We start from the raw sequence: 15,936 nt of genomic DNA on the forward strand, positions 1-15,936 counted from the left end.
AAACCCCAACCTCTAGAGGAAGCAAACCTAAAACATCATCCTGGCCTATTTTTACTCACTCACATGTTTAAAAGCCATCCATCCCCTTCTATTTGTCCTTACCCTTTCCATTTTTCTGTTTGTGACTTTCCCCACAGCTTTCATCACTCACTCTCTCATGCAATTTTCTGGTGAGGTCATTTCTTCCTCAAGTACCAGGCTAACGGGAGTGCAGAGCATCTTGCTTGGCAGAGCCCCATTGCCGCTTTCTAATGAGCTCTTCACAGAACGAGGTGATAGAAGTCCTCTAGATCAAGCATAGGATAAGATCAGAATGTTTCAAGTCTGAGATCTACGGATGTTTCACCATACCCTCTTTTTCACCCTGTCACCCCCGCTCTCAAAGGCAGCCAGACCAGGAGGGATTTCTAGAAATAGTTATCCCCTCTTGTTACTTTTTTTTCTTTTCCGTTTTCAGGTCAATCCATTATTCATGGATGGTAATTTGTAAAACACGGAGAATGCCTAGGAGAGAGTGGATGCTTGCTAAGCATTGCTATGTTTTTCTTCTCTCTCTTCAGAGTCCCACTTCAATAATATTATCAACCCATCAGATGCTACCTCCCACTCCTTCACAACTTTCAGTCCTGCATCTAAACTCCCAATCTCCATTGGTTAGTCATCAATGTCTCTTCCAGAAAGTCACAACATTTCCCAAGTCACAGTCTTTGTTCTCATATCAATCCTTCTCCTTTTTAATTTCATCATCATAATTTCCTTCGTCTTCTAGACCAGGTGTTCCAATCATTTTGTTTTATTTATTTTCTTATTGACATGCATCCTAAAACTTGTCTCCTATCCTAAAACCATCACCCTTTTATAATGCCACTATGAAGCTGGTTTGGGCTAATGGGATAATTATCCAGACTCCACCAATTCCAGCCTTCCTTGCTCAGATGTGTGTTACTGTTGCCAAACTGATCTTCCCAAAGTTATCCCAAGTTAGCCTACTACTCCAAATTCTTGGTTGAATAAAGTCATCATGTTCAATGTACATATGTGAAATGGGCAATATAATGGATAGTTTAGATTTTGCAGACTGTATTGTCCACCAAAACAAAAAAAGAAGCTGTAGACTCAACAAGTTGTGCTGGCAGAACTGGTTAAGCACCTGCAGAAAACTAAAGTTGGATCCTTCTTTGTCACCCTGCACTAGAATTAACTCCAAATGGATCAAAGACTTGGAGGTAAAAGCTGACACAATGAAAACTTTACAAGAAGGAATAGGAGATACACTAAGCCTCCTTGGCACAGGTAGAAACTTTCTTAATAAGGACCAAGAATCACAACAAAGCAGAGAAAGGCTGGATAAGTGGGACTGCATTCAACTGCAGAGCTTTTGTATGGCAAAGGACATAGCTAGTAAATTAAATAGGAAGCCTACAGAGTGGGAAAAGATCTTCACCAACCAAACAATGGACAAAGTCCTCATATCTAAAATATATCAACAACTCAAAAAATTGAATCACTCCAAAACTAAAAGTAACAACCATCCCATTAAAAAATGGGCCAAAGACTTAAAGAGAGTCTTCTCTGAAGAAGAAACAAAAATGGCCTATAGACACATGAAGAAATGCTCAACATCTCTGGTCACAAAAGAAATGCAAATCAAAACAACTCTGATTCCACCTCACTCCAGGTAGAATGGCCAGGATCAGGAAAACGAATAATAACAGATGCTGGAGGGGATGTGGCCAGGAGGGATCACTACTACACTGTTGGTGGGAGTGCAAACTCGTTCAACCACTATGGAAAGCAGTATGGCAGTGCCTCAAAAGGCTAAACATAGAACTCCTCTATGACCCAGAAATTTCACTACTTGGCATTTACCCAACCATCCAAAATCTAGGGCATACTAAATCCACTAGCACAACAATGTTCACTGAAGCATTATTCACCATAGCAAAGATATGGAACCAACCTAGATGTCCCTCAGTTGATGAGTGGATCAACAAGTTGTGGTATTTGTACACAATGGAATTCTATGCTGCTGTCAGAAAGAATGACATCGACCCATTTGTTAGGAAATGGAAAGACTTAGAAAAAATCATAGTAAGTGAAGTAAGCCAGACTCAAAGGAACTTAGGCTCAATGGTTTCCCTCATTTGTCATAACCAGTAGAAACCTTGGGCTCTACTAGCAGAGATCTGCAATAGAGCAAAACCTTGATATATAAGGCCATACAGTATGAAGCTAATGGAAAGGACCTCCAGGATATTGAAACAAAATCCATATAATGAATGATTGTTGTCCTTAATGTACTATGTTATCTTTCATCTCCTTTGCTGTCTCTTGGGTATCTCATATTGTTACAGTATCTCACTTTGTTATCTGATATATTTAATTTATTTGTATTTGGTTATTTGAAATATGATAGGGAAGGGGGGAAAACCAAGACGGGGCATGGGTGGTGGGTGGAGAGGAGGGTGATGGGTACCAAAACATGTGAAAGGGTATCAATGTATGTGAATTAATGCACCTTCTATCTGGCAAATATCATGTAACCCTTTTATTAATTACAATAAAAAATTATGAAAAAAAGAAAAAAGAAAAAAAAAGAGTAGATAGATACAGTCTACTGGAAATAGTTTCCAACAACGGATCTAATTAATCAGCATAGCCACTGATTCCATCTTAGTATGTTTCACATAGAGGTTATTCAATATTATTAAATGTGCTGAATTCCCTACCAGAGTGTAAGCTGTATAAGAAGGTGTTGATCTGTTTTATTTATTGCCATAATCCAAGACCCTAGAATAATGCCTGGTATATGGGAAGCTGTTCATGGGTATTTATCAAATGGATATGTAAGGAACAGCCTCTTTTACTCTAGCTTAACTTTAATTAAAGAGAGTTTCAAACTTTATTACCATAATTGTTTTGGTCAGCCTACTGATTAGTTGTCTTCTTCCACGAAACCTTGCTAAAGAAATGTATATATTGATGGAGATATTTATGTACACTCTCTTTATTGCTTGCCAGGACATAAATATAACAGATCCAGAGTCAGCAAATATATGTTGTATTGGATGCTATGGTGTTTGCAGACTATGTTGTCACAACTATACAACTCTGAGGTTGTAAAACACAAAAGCTGTAGATCCTATGTAAAAATAGGGGTGGACTAATTAGAGCCATGCAGAACATTCCCACCAATGGCTCTAATTTATCAATATCTATGGCCTGGCTCCATCACAGTAAGTAAGTTTTATACAGAAGTCACTCAATCTTAAGAAACTGTTATTTGACAAATATTTATTGGATATGTTTTATGCCATTATCTGTCAAGTGAGATGAAAAATAGAGATGATGATAATGATGATGATGTCATAAATAATGGAAATAGTCATAACCAACTGACCATCTAATGCTGTGAAGTGTTAAGTCACTTGATTTGGGTAGTGATCAGAAGAGTGTGTACAGAGTACTACAATGTTAGGTAGCTTTTCTCAAGTCACTAGGGGGACTGACAGCCAAAAATGATTGAAATGTAATTGAGAGTGGATGTGTTCTTGATATGTATCTCTACTAAGTTCCTTGCAACATGCTCTTGGAATAAGTAACGTAATACCCATTTTCATAAATGGAAGTAAATAAATGAAGTTTAGCAAGTTTAAGTAATTTTCTGATAGCATGTAATATGTAGGCAATAATCTATTGAGCAAGGTAGTCTGACCCCAGTCCTTGTGGAGTGATTGTTGTAATATGTTTTAAAGTTTCCCTACTGGAAGGACTTCTGATGATTTTCTCATGCTGGGAGTAGAGATTATTCATGCTGACAGATTGGATTATTTAAATAAAAGCGAAAGTAAATCTACATTTGACGTCAGTTCCATTCTGTCCTCCATCCCTCATCTATCTGTCACTATTCTTTTAGGACATCAAGAGAAGTAGGGGCCTGAAGGACATATGTTACTTTTCTTCACCTTTTCTTCTCTACCCCTTTCCTTGAACACCCCATCCCCAGGAGTCTTCTAGCTTACTTTCTCTACCTATGCTTGCTCTGCTCAAATGCCACCACGATGTCTACAAGTCTCCCTTAACTCATAGTGAAATCTACATACTTCATATATTCTTATATGTTTCTTTTTGCACAGCATCTGAGATTAATGGACAACTCCCTGGAATTTCACAATACAAGAATATTGCCTTGGTAGAAATGTATGCTTGTAATTCTAGCTACTAGGAAGGCTGAAATCTGAAGATTATGGTTTAAAGCTTCACCCAGGTAGGAAAGTCAGTGAGACTGTTATCTCCAATTAACATCCAAAAAGTTAGAAGAAGAGATATGGTTCAAGTAGTAGAGTGCCAGCTCTGAGTAAAAGCAAAAACAAACAAAAAAACAACAACAGACAAAGAACTAATGGATAGCACCTAGGCTCTGAGCTCCATTCCCAGTATTGGAACACATAATTAAATAATAAGAAAAAATTGACTCATGTAGCTACCTATTAAGCTGAACTTATAAACAATAGTAAATAATGCTTTAAATATATGATTAAAGTATCTAAAGTTGGAAATATCCAAAAAGAAATGCAGTTAGATGAGTTTATTCCTATCATCTCTTAGAGTCATAAATGAAATGAAAAAGAAGATCCAAAGAAAATAAAACAGAGCAGAAATGTTTTATATGAGAGTCAAGTAAGTATCAGGAAACAAAAATGATTCCGGGATCCGGTTTTATTTTCTTCTTCCTTGTATACATAAAAAGTTCAGAACTAAAATAAGTACAAATTTATATTAGTGTGGTCGAGATCCAAATAGCAAAGCACAAAGCCTGCCTCCATTGTTCTACTATACAACGGTTATTCAGCAATAAGCCTCGCCAGAACTGAACAACAATTAATATTAAGAGCTCACTGTGCACATGGCACTATGTTAGGCATTTAGAAGAGGGTTGGAGGCTTTTATTTTATTTAATCTCTGCTCTTAAGAAGCTTACCGTTAAGATAGACTCATTGAAAGAGGGCCTACATCTCCATACATGTATTAATGAGAAATCTAAATGATGGGATGCAGAGTGTGGGGGAAGAGAAGCACAAAACATTTTCAAGTGTTCTCCTGCTATTCTGTATTTTGATGCCACTTTGAATTGATGTGTGGAAAGGAGAGAGAAGATGAGTGGGATTGGAAATGCTGAAAAGGGAAGGAAATGTAATTGTGTTTAGTGGGAGGGCTGGCATCTTGAATTTCCTTTCATCACCAACACATGACTAGAGTAATCGATAGGTGTTTCATAATCCTACTAATTTTCTTTATATGCAAGCTTGAAATTAAGTTCTTTCTCCTCATAAAAGAAAATCAATGTTCACCAGAGGCTGCTTTTCTGATTTCAGTGACACCGCCACCTTTACAGAGGCTGCTTTCCTTCTTCTCTCCCTCCTCTGGTGAGGTTTTGCTGTATCAGTTCTCATTTCTGCTTCAATTTCAACTAAGAGCCAACAAACCAAAATTTACCATCCATCACCCTGGCTGCCACAGGCTGACTTGCTCAGAATCCTAAGACCCTACTCATAATCTTTAGGATTTGGCATAGCCAAAGTGATCTCCAGGTACATACTAAAGGATTTCAATTGTATTGCAAATGCTGCCTGAAGATGGAAAGGATTTACTTCCTCAATATACAAAATGTGCTGATTTTACTCAGACATGAAGGCAGAAGTCTAGGGGCTAGGGGCAAAGATGTAGAATTGGTGACTGGATCACAAGTTTTTGTTAAGTGACAACAAAGAAGGGCTCTGGGAACTTAGCCTTGTAGATTCTACCACTCAGTGAAGAGCCAAAGTTCAAGGACAAACTACACAATCATTGGTCCTCATCACTGGACCAAGGTGGCAAACCAAGGCCCGTGTTCACTCTTCACGTCAAAGAAAACAGCATCATTTAATTGTAGGAAGTTTCAGTAACTGTAAACTTGTATTCATCCCCATGACATTACCTTACTTTGTCTTGTGCAATTGTTCATTTAATAAATTTTTTTTTTCAGTCCAGGTACTGGTGGCTCAAAACTGTAATCCTAGCTACTCAGGAGGTTCAAAGCCACCCAGTCCTTGTTGTTATTTAGAAAAGCCTGAACACAGAGCATTTCCTAACCAAATTGTGTTATGCTGCTCCTTTTCTTATTATACTACCCTTTGCTTTGTTGGGTGTAGCTCTGTCACAGGGAACACTAAACTCTTGAGAAGTTGATTGTACATGGCATGTACATCTGTACATCACACCTGACTTCCATGCTCTTCTCACTCTGACTTTACTCCATCCTCAATCTCTGCCACGATAAAAGGCTTTTGTGTGTACTGCAATTCTGTGTGTGTGTGTGTGTGTGTGTGTGTGTGTGTGTGTGTGTGTTATGCTTCTATCTTCCCGGAAAATAATCCACAATGATCAGAGAGACTGATGAAATACAATAGATTAACACTGTGTTCTCCTAGAACTCTGCTCACCCCACACAAGAGCAGCCATGTAGGAGTACTCCATGGCTCTCCAAGACCTCTTTGTATACTTGTCTAGATATTTCTCACCTCCAGAACACTCCAAAATACTCAGCACACATTCATAAAGAGATAGAGGGAAGAAAGAAATGATAAAGAAAGGGAAGAAAGAAGGAAAGGAAGAAGGGAGAGAGGGAGGAAAGGATGAAAGGAAGAAAGACGATAATGGAGGAAATGAAAGAAAGAGGGAAGGAAGTAAAGAGGTGGTAAAGAGGGAAGGAAGAAGAGAAGGGAGGATGGAAGGATGATGGAAAGGAGAAGGGAGGGGAAAAAGGAGAAGGGAAAGAAGGGAGGATTAATGCTAGTAGTTCAGGTCTATAAAGTATTTTAATTGGTACAGCTCTTTCTATCCTTTGAGATCCCAAGGAATTTTACTTTCTAATTCAAAACAGGAAAATTATTCATTGTGGTAGTTAAGAAGTTACACGTGTATCATCAGTCACTCATCTTCAGTTTCCATTTCTTCATTCCTAAAAGTTTGGGCGGCTATGGACAAAATGATTTTTTTCACTCTTTGTGTTTAAAACAATGTAAAGCGAGATGTTTGCAAAGGATAGAAACTAGGGTTATTCATCACACTCAATCCTGGTGCTACAGAAAAATGACTGTGGAATTCTGAAGAAAACAAGAAAGGTTTTGAAATACTTCTAAATTTGGTCCAAAAATCAGTTAAGAAGGACAGCAAAATACGTCATGCAGAAACTAAAAATCTTTAAGCCTGAAACATTTCTTAAATACATAGTGAGGTGAAACAAGGTAAGACATGAAGAAGAGAAAAAGATGTTTAAAAGACAAGATGTGTAAGTTTGGACCCATCTTTGCACCAAGCACAAAGAAAGAGAAAATCATTGATTACAAGATTGGCTGTGATACAATTATCTGGAAACCAAGCCTTCTGAGATGGGAGGAGGCAGGTAGGCAATGGCTGACATTTTCTTTACAAACTACTTCCCTAGGAATGCCTGCATTCTAATCCTCGAATGGAGGTGTCATGAAGGGTACTAGTTTTTCTCTGGTCTAAATTCTGCATTCTGGTATATTTCAATATCAATTAAGATTTTGTTCTTAGTTTCAAGACTCTGAGGCTCAGTATGAAAGTGAGACACTCATGTGAACATTGCTTTTGAAATTCTGCTCTTCTGTAACAATGTCCTTGTTGCTAAACTTCTTTTGAGAGATTCCTCAAGAACTTCATTAATAAACTTTATTAATTTACCACTTTATACAATTCATGTTCTATGTATACAAAAATTTGGTAATTTGCATAGACTACATGAAAAGGAATAAAATTCAAGATATGATTCATCAAGTAGCCTGATGGGTATGATCATCTCTTCATTGATTGCTGGAAGCTGGAAATTATTCATTGATGTCAATGAAACACCCAATTACAGATGAAAAACACAGTCTATAAAGACAAGTCAATTCTAATATAGTGCTAATGTTTTTTTTTCTCAACTCACCACAAACGAGGTAGCCAACAATAAATGCAAAATGTCATCAGACTTTGAGGATAATTATGTCATATTTCCAATGATATAATGAACTACCAATGACAAAACATACCAACTTTCAGGGCCAATAATACCCCATTTTGAAAACACCTATAATCATTTCATTACTTTAATACCTTCATTTGATGAAACAGCAACTGCTAGGAATGGATTTTTTTTGCCAGTGTTGGGACTTGAACTCAGGGCCTGGACACTCTCCTTGGGCTTTATCAAGGCTAGTACTCTACCACTTGAGCCACAGCACTACTTCTGGCTTTTTCTGTGTATGTGGTACTGAGGAATCGAACCTAAGGCTTCATGAATGCTAGGTAATCACTCCACCACTAAGCCATGCCCCACCACCAGGAATTTTAAAACCAGGCAAATGTTTGTCAGAGGCATACAGAATGTACTAATAAATGACTTTAAAATCACTTAATTAGTAGGTTAATAATTTGGATTCTACCTTATTTAAAGTTCAAACTGGGACACATATTGGTTCTTTTGGTCTTTATTCAACATTTTGTTGTTGTTGTTGTTGTTGTTGTTTGTTTTGTTTTCTTTCTGGCCTGTAGTGGGGCTCATACTCAGGCTTGGGCACTATCGCTTAGCATTTGTGCTCAAAGGCAACAACTCTACCACTCTGAGACACAGCATCACTTCTGGTTTTCTAGTGGTTAATTGAAGATAAGAGTCTCACAGACTTTTCTGCACAGATTGGCTGTGAACTACAACCCTCAGCTCTCAACCTCTTGAGTAGCTAGGATTATAGGTGTGAGCCACTGGCATCTGGTTTCTATTCCACAATTCTTTCCAGTATCTTTGCTCTATAATGAATCTCAAGAAGTCCAAGGGAATGGGTCCAATTGCAGATGCTTATTGTGTTTGTAGGATATGTTAAAAATGGCTAATGTCTGTGTGGTAGGGTATGTGCTGAACATGAGTGATGGTCTGAGTTTAAGTATAGCATTGACAAAAAGGAAGACAAATAGGAAAGTCGAATTAATTTCACTTCATAGAGTTACTTATAAATCAGAATAATTGCATAAGTATCAGTTTGGATGATATAGTCAAAACATTGAGTATATGATAAAGTATCCCTTCAGGGACATATAATATATGTCCCTAATATATATATACATATATATATATATATGTATATAATAGTCAGTCGTGGGACTCCAACTCTGGGCCTGGGCATTTTCCCTGAGCTCTTCAGCTCAAGGCTACTGCCCTACTTCTGGACCTGGGCATTGTCCTTCCACCTCCTAATTCCTGGAGCCACAGCACCATATCTACTTTTTTTTTCTAGTAATAAACTGAAGATAAGAGTCTCACAGACCTTAGTCCTTGGGGTTGGCTTTGAACCATGATCCTCAGAACTCAGCCTCCTGGGTAGCTAGGATTACGTGTGCACCTCACTTTATTTTTTTATTCTAAGCACATCAAATTTTATTTTTAATTTTCCTTAAATAGTTGTACAAAAGAGGTTCCATGAATATAATACATCTGGATCTGTGTCACCTTTTTGACATTCTCAACTATCCCCTTTCTTTACTTAAATTTGTGATACATACAATGAATTCTTCCCTGAATTCTTACCTCCCCACTCCTTCTCTTTATTCATCTACCTCTCACCAGCTGACTCTAATCCTCCCCATCTTGGGTGTACCCATTTCCTGGTATTGATTTTGTTGATGTTGACCTAGTTTTCTAAAAGATTCAACTATTTAGGTTCTCTGTAGTGTCTGTTATACTTCAATTAATTCCTATGTGTACCACTCAGCACATATAGATTTATAGATACATTTTATCTACCACAAATGCAAACTTTATCTCTAGGTCTGCCTTACTTCACTTACTATAATGTTTTCCAACTCTTTCAATTTCCTTACAAATGGTACCATTTCATTCTTTCTCATAGATGAGTAAAATGCATTGTATGTATGTATGTATATATGTATATATGTATGTATGTATATATGTATATATGTATGCATGTATGTATGTATGTATGTATGTATTTATGCATGCATGTATACCACACTTTCTTAACCCATTTGGCCATTGAGGGGCATCTGGGTGGATTCCATAGCTTTCTAGGATGAATAGAAGCACTATGATTTGTTTTTTGGTGGGTCATGAGACTTGAACTTGGCCTGGGCACTGTCCCTGAGCTCTTCAGCTCAAGGCTGCCACCCTACCCTTTTATAGAGCCCCACTTCTGCTTTTATAGAGTTTAATTGGAAATAAGAGTCTCAGTTCCTTTTGTGCCCAGTCTGGCTTTGAACCTTGATCCTCAGATCTCTGCCTCTCTCAAGTAGCTAGGATTACAAGCATGAGCTAAAAAAAACTGATGATTTTTTGTCTGAATAACAAGATGCTACAACTGCATTTGTTCATCATTTTCTAATAGAGATTATTAGGTCAATATAGATTTAGATGACAGAAGATTCACAGAGAAACAACTTACCTTGGTAGATAAAGGATCCAACACTGCCTGATAAAGACATGTTAAAGCCTTGAGCTGGATTTTGAAGTAAATCTGGAGAAAAGGGAACCTGTTCTGATTCTGGGATTTGGACGCAGTTTTGTATCTATGGAAGGTGGAGGTTTGAGAGCATTTGAAAGATCCTCAGGACTGAGAATTGAGATAAGCCTCTTATCCTAGGGAAGGAGTTTGGGATTTACTGTTTCCTTGAACATCAGAATGGATCAAAAGTTTGATGAATCAAAGTATGTGTTTGCAGGGAACAGAGATGGTTGGGTTAGATGATCAGAGACTAACAGGAAGCCAAGCAAGACAGAATTAGGCACACAATGGATGCAGCCTCCCTTTGTCCTATATATTTTTCCCATAACCACCCAGCACCAGCGAAGCAAGTATTATCACTACCACGTCTCAAATGAGCTCAGGAATCAGTCCCACCACTTCTCAAATGACTTCTCTGAAGCCAGGACTATGCCATTCACGATCAGATCTGCCTGAACTGAATGCACGTAGTTTTCTCAGCTGCAAAAGAAGGACTGTACTAGATGGGGTTGTACAGTTTAGGAAAACCTAAACACAACTGAGGCCCCGGGAGAGGTGGCCTGGTCAGGCAGGGAACTTCCCGGCCTGTAATCCTCTCTTCTCTCTTCTTTGGACCAGGGCAAGAACAGTTTTCCCTGCAAATATGTGCCCCTGAGAAAGATGCTGGTTTCACTTGCAAATCCCTATGGAGTGAGTACTCAGCACTCTGGTGTGAGGATTTTCATTTTACTGGATAATGATCTTCTTGGTGATTTTAAACATTTCCTGTTGCTTGTTAAACTGCCTGCTCAATTCAGCTCCAAATAACAGCTTTAAGCATACAAGTGAAAATTTAGCTCCTAGTATTTAACAACTACTATAATTTTAAAATCTACTTTCAATTAAGAAAAACCTTGTAATTCTAAAAAAAAAATGTGGTTGTGTTCCCAAAAGTACTGAAATGTCGCCTGAATGCAAGTCCACTTTATGTCTGGCAGGAACTGTTCTGCTGTCATGTGGCTTTGCATTCAAAGGCTCATTCAATACTGCTTTCTGACATGGCTAGGAGAGTGTGGCATTTAATATTTGCTTTTATACATCTCCCCATGTGGTCAGAACAATCTCTAGTAATCAAGGAGGGATGAAAAGAGCTAGAATCAAGTGTTTGTGAAATTTAAACATATACAATTGACACTTTTTTTGAGAAAAACATGCATAAAGGAAATGAAGATTATTTATGATTCTGGAAGCAAGGTAGCTTTTTGAGAATATGATGATAATCTCTTTTATGTTGTAAACAGTCTTTATAATGGAATCAGTGTTCCGAAGTGGAGAACAACATTTAAAGCAGCGCCCTTGTTTGAAACTTAGTCCAGTAGGACCCTGTCATTGCAGAATCAAGTTATGGCCAATTCAAGTTCATGAAAAATTTGGCATTAACAGATTACATTGAAAACAATGCAGAAAGTTGACCATAGAAGTGAATTCAAGAATCTATGTAGAGTTCTTGCAGCTGCTATTTGCTGTATAATGGACTTGTAATCTATCATTGGCTGATCACATGGTGAATTCTGGTTGACTAACAAGCTAACAGATGTAAGAGAAACTGGGATTGCTTTAGAAAGAACGGAATCTATTGTGGTTTAAAACACAAAAGTTAGCTGGGTACTGATAGTATCTCATACCTAGAATCCTAGTATCTCAGGAGGGTGAAATCTGAGTACCATTGTTCAAAGCTAGCTCTGGCAGGAAGGGCTGTAAGACTCTTACCTGCAATTAATCAGCAATAATCAAGAGTGCCAGGCTTAAGTTTAAAATCTGGGATAGTGCCCAAGCCCTGGGTTCAAGCCCAAAACAAATGAACAAATAGACTGGCATACAAACAAAATGAACAATGCTGAAAAGTTATGGCATTAGCTATTGTGCTAACTGTTGTTTTCATGCAGACCATGCCTCAACCTTGCAAAATTGTCCTGATTAGATAGGTCTGTGAGTTGGCTGGCATTGAAAACTCCATAGCTTACAACAAAGCAGGAACATTTTCTTTTTTCTCCTGTCCCTCCCCAACCTTGTTTTTATATGGTCTTTTTATTTGACCAAGGACATCTACATAACATGTCAATAGGCACAAAGAAATTCATAGATGAAGGTTGCTCACACATTCCCTTTCTCTCCATAGACACAAAACTAAAAATATCGAACTGAACACATTTATACTTGAGAGGGCTCAGGATTTGTCCTTAGCCTGGGTTGTGCAATCATTTTTTAATATGTGTTTTAAAAAATGCCACGGGAAGTCTAAGCAGTGTTTATTAAAACAGAAATGCATTGGAGGCATATGTTGAAAGTCCTATTCCAGTTCCCAATTTGCAATGGATAAAACTGTAACTTACAGTGCCCCCAGGCAACTTTTCTTTTTTTCATATTGGCCCCGGTGATAACTTTTTGTCAGTAATATGATTCTGTTGTCCTTATAAAAACAAAGAGAAAGAGAAATGGGGAGGGTTATTGTTTAATTCCAACATTTAGACTACCCAGGATAGCAAGTACATCATTTAAAAGAAGCTTATCATGCATTATGAAGAAATTTTAGACCTAGTCAAAGATTGCAAAGAAAAGGAAATGAAAGCTTTTGCATTTTGTTTGCAAAGATGTTCAATGATATTGCCTCGATATAAAATAATATAATAAAAGCTCTTAGCAGGCTTTCTGGGATCTATCAATTTGAATATCCTCCTTGAATAATTAATTCAATACTAAGCAAGAACAGTCTTCCAAATTCTAACAAAGTCCTAAGGCACATTCAAACTCATCTCATCACAGCAAATAGGTTTCTGAGAATGGGTGGATTCATTTCCTATACACTAAATGCTTCATTTTTTCATTTATTTAATTTTTGTTTGTTTCTGAAACAGATTACTCTATTGTGTCAATTACTCACAGATCAGCTTTCTATATTCAGTAGCAAAACCAGGGCTGAACTACCCTGAGCCCTGTAGCCTGTGCCCTGAGCCCTGTCATGCATGCTGCATGAAGATGTAATCCAGTCCAGGGAAACCAGGCACTTCAAGCATTTGAAGAATGGAAAGAATCTCATTGTCAGCACAGATTCGGCTTCAAATATGTCTCACACTGATCTGTGGACTGTTGTTGTATGCTATGTTGATCCAGGCAGGAGTAATTGTAAAGAGTTTTCAGGATTTCTTTTACAATCAGAAAGAAAAAAAAACCCACCATGGAATCATTTTGCCAGCGGTTTAGAGTGAAAACATTGGTCTGAGAATTTGGAGCTTATAGCTGTGGATGAGGTGTGTAATTTGCTTAGTACTGAGATCTGTGACATGAAAAGGAAATTACTATTCAGACAAACTGAGGGAAGAAAGATATTATTTGAAAAAGAAAGAAGGAAAAGAACACACACATGCATGGATACATATTACATATGTATATATATACATTTATTAATAGGATTTAATTTATTTTCCTCTGGATTTGGGCCTACTGATGGTTCCATTGTTACCCTCTGAAGTCTCCAAGAATATATCAGATGAAGCTGGTGACCACAAGGTACTCTTCATTTCATCTGCCCATGTTGCGAAAATATTCTGGCTTCTAAAAAAAATACCAACAGATTAAAATCAATAGAGTGCCCTACATTTTATTCAATGCGGATAGAGAATACATGTGAAATAGCCCCAAAATGTTGCCTCCCTTTTGGACACAAAGTCATTTTTAAGAATATGGAAATTTTGCCTAAGCCAAAATTTTGCCATAAAGGCCTGGCAAATGAATTGAGGTAAAATTAGAACAACTTGCATGTTCAACTTATATGATATCTGAAAGAATTGATGCCTGAATAACCACACTGAGGGAAGGTAGACTTGTACTTCACAGTAATGGCCTACTCTTAAATTTATTAAAAATAAAAATACTGGGATTAATACAATCAAAGTAAATTACATGCACATATGGTGATGCTATAATGAAGTCTAATAAAAGTGAATGAGTAAACAAATAAAGCCACATCTTAAGATAGCATCTAGATGCTGAGTATAAATTTTTGAGTATAAAATGTATATGATCTGATTGAATACTCCTTAGAGATGGAAGAATTGGCTGTAATTTTAAAAAATAGCTCTCATAAGTAATTTTAAAAGAAAAATCAATGGTCAACATAGGGTTTTTAGGAAGCTGATTCAGATTCACATGCTTCTACAAGTCAGGAAGTATATTCCGAGGAAGAAGAAGTAAGTGCATATGAGTAATGAGGGGTCAAAGGGAATCCAGCAGCAGAAGGTGATGTTGAGCTGGTCCTTGTTAGATTCCTGAGTGTACACTCCCATGACATGCAGGCATGTCCCTGTGAAGTGGATCAGTTCCTACCTGCAAGAAGCCGGGATAATTGCAGGACATTGCCCAAGGGGGTTCTAGAACAGCAAAACATCATAATTCTACTTGAATCTTGGAATCTATTGAGATAGTAATATTTATGGTAGTTGGTTCTGAGATTGTCAATGGGCTTATACAATATAATTTTATGGGTTAATCTTTATTTTTTTTTCTGCCAGTCCTGGGCATGAGCTCAGGGCCTGAGTACTGTCTCTGGATTTTCTCAAGGCTAGGGCTCTACCATTTGAGCCACAGCTCCACTTCTGGCTTTTTGCTATTATATGGTATCAAGGAATCGGACCTGGATCTTGGTGCATGCTAGGCAAGCACTCTACCACTAGGCCAAACTCCGGCCCCTTATGGGTTAATCTTTTAATCTACATTTATATTTCCTTTTTATTATCTTTATTGGTTATAAAAAGGAGTTTTAAAAACCTGTTTATGGATACAATTTATTTTGAAGAATATCACCCCTTTGAACATTTTATTTATGTTTGTCTGTTTTTTCATTGTTTTTTCTTAAATAGATATGACCTGAACTGAAAGTATTAAAAGTGACTTTTTGTTTTGTAGGTCATGGAGCTTGAACTCTGGTTCTGGGCTCTGTCCCTGATCTCTTCAGCTCAAGGCTAATGCTCTACCACTTTGCACCACAGCAACACTCCTGGTTTTCTGTTGGTTAACTGGAGATAAGATTCTTAGGAACTTTCATGGCTCGGCTGGCTTTGAACTGTGAGCCTCAGATCTCAGCCTCCCTAGTAGCTGGGGTTACAGGCATGAGCCATCAGTGCCTGGCTTAAAAAATAGGATCTGGGGGGCCGGGAGTTTGGCCTAGTGGTTAAAGTGCTTGCCTAGCATGCATGAAGACCCGGGTTCGATTCCTCGGCACCACATGCATAGAAAAAAGCCAGAAATGGTGCTGAGGCTCAAGTGGTAGAGCTCTAGCCTTGAGAAAGTCCAAGGACAGTGCTCAGGCCCTGAGCTCAAGCCCAGGACTGGAAAAAAAAATAGG

This window comes from Megascapheus bottae, chromosome 6, assembly GCF_031878675.1.
Source record: "Megascapheus bottae isolate mThoBot1 chromosome 6, mThoBot2.hap1, whole genome shotgun sequence".
NCBI lineage: Eukaryota > Metazoa > Chordata > Mammalia > Rodentia > Geomyidae > Megascapheus > Megascapheus bottae.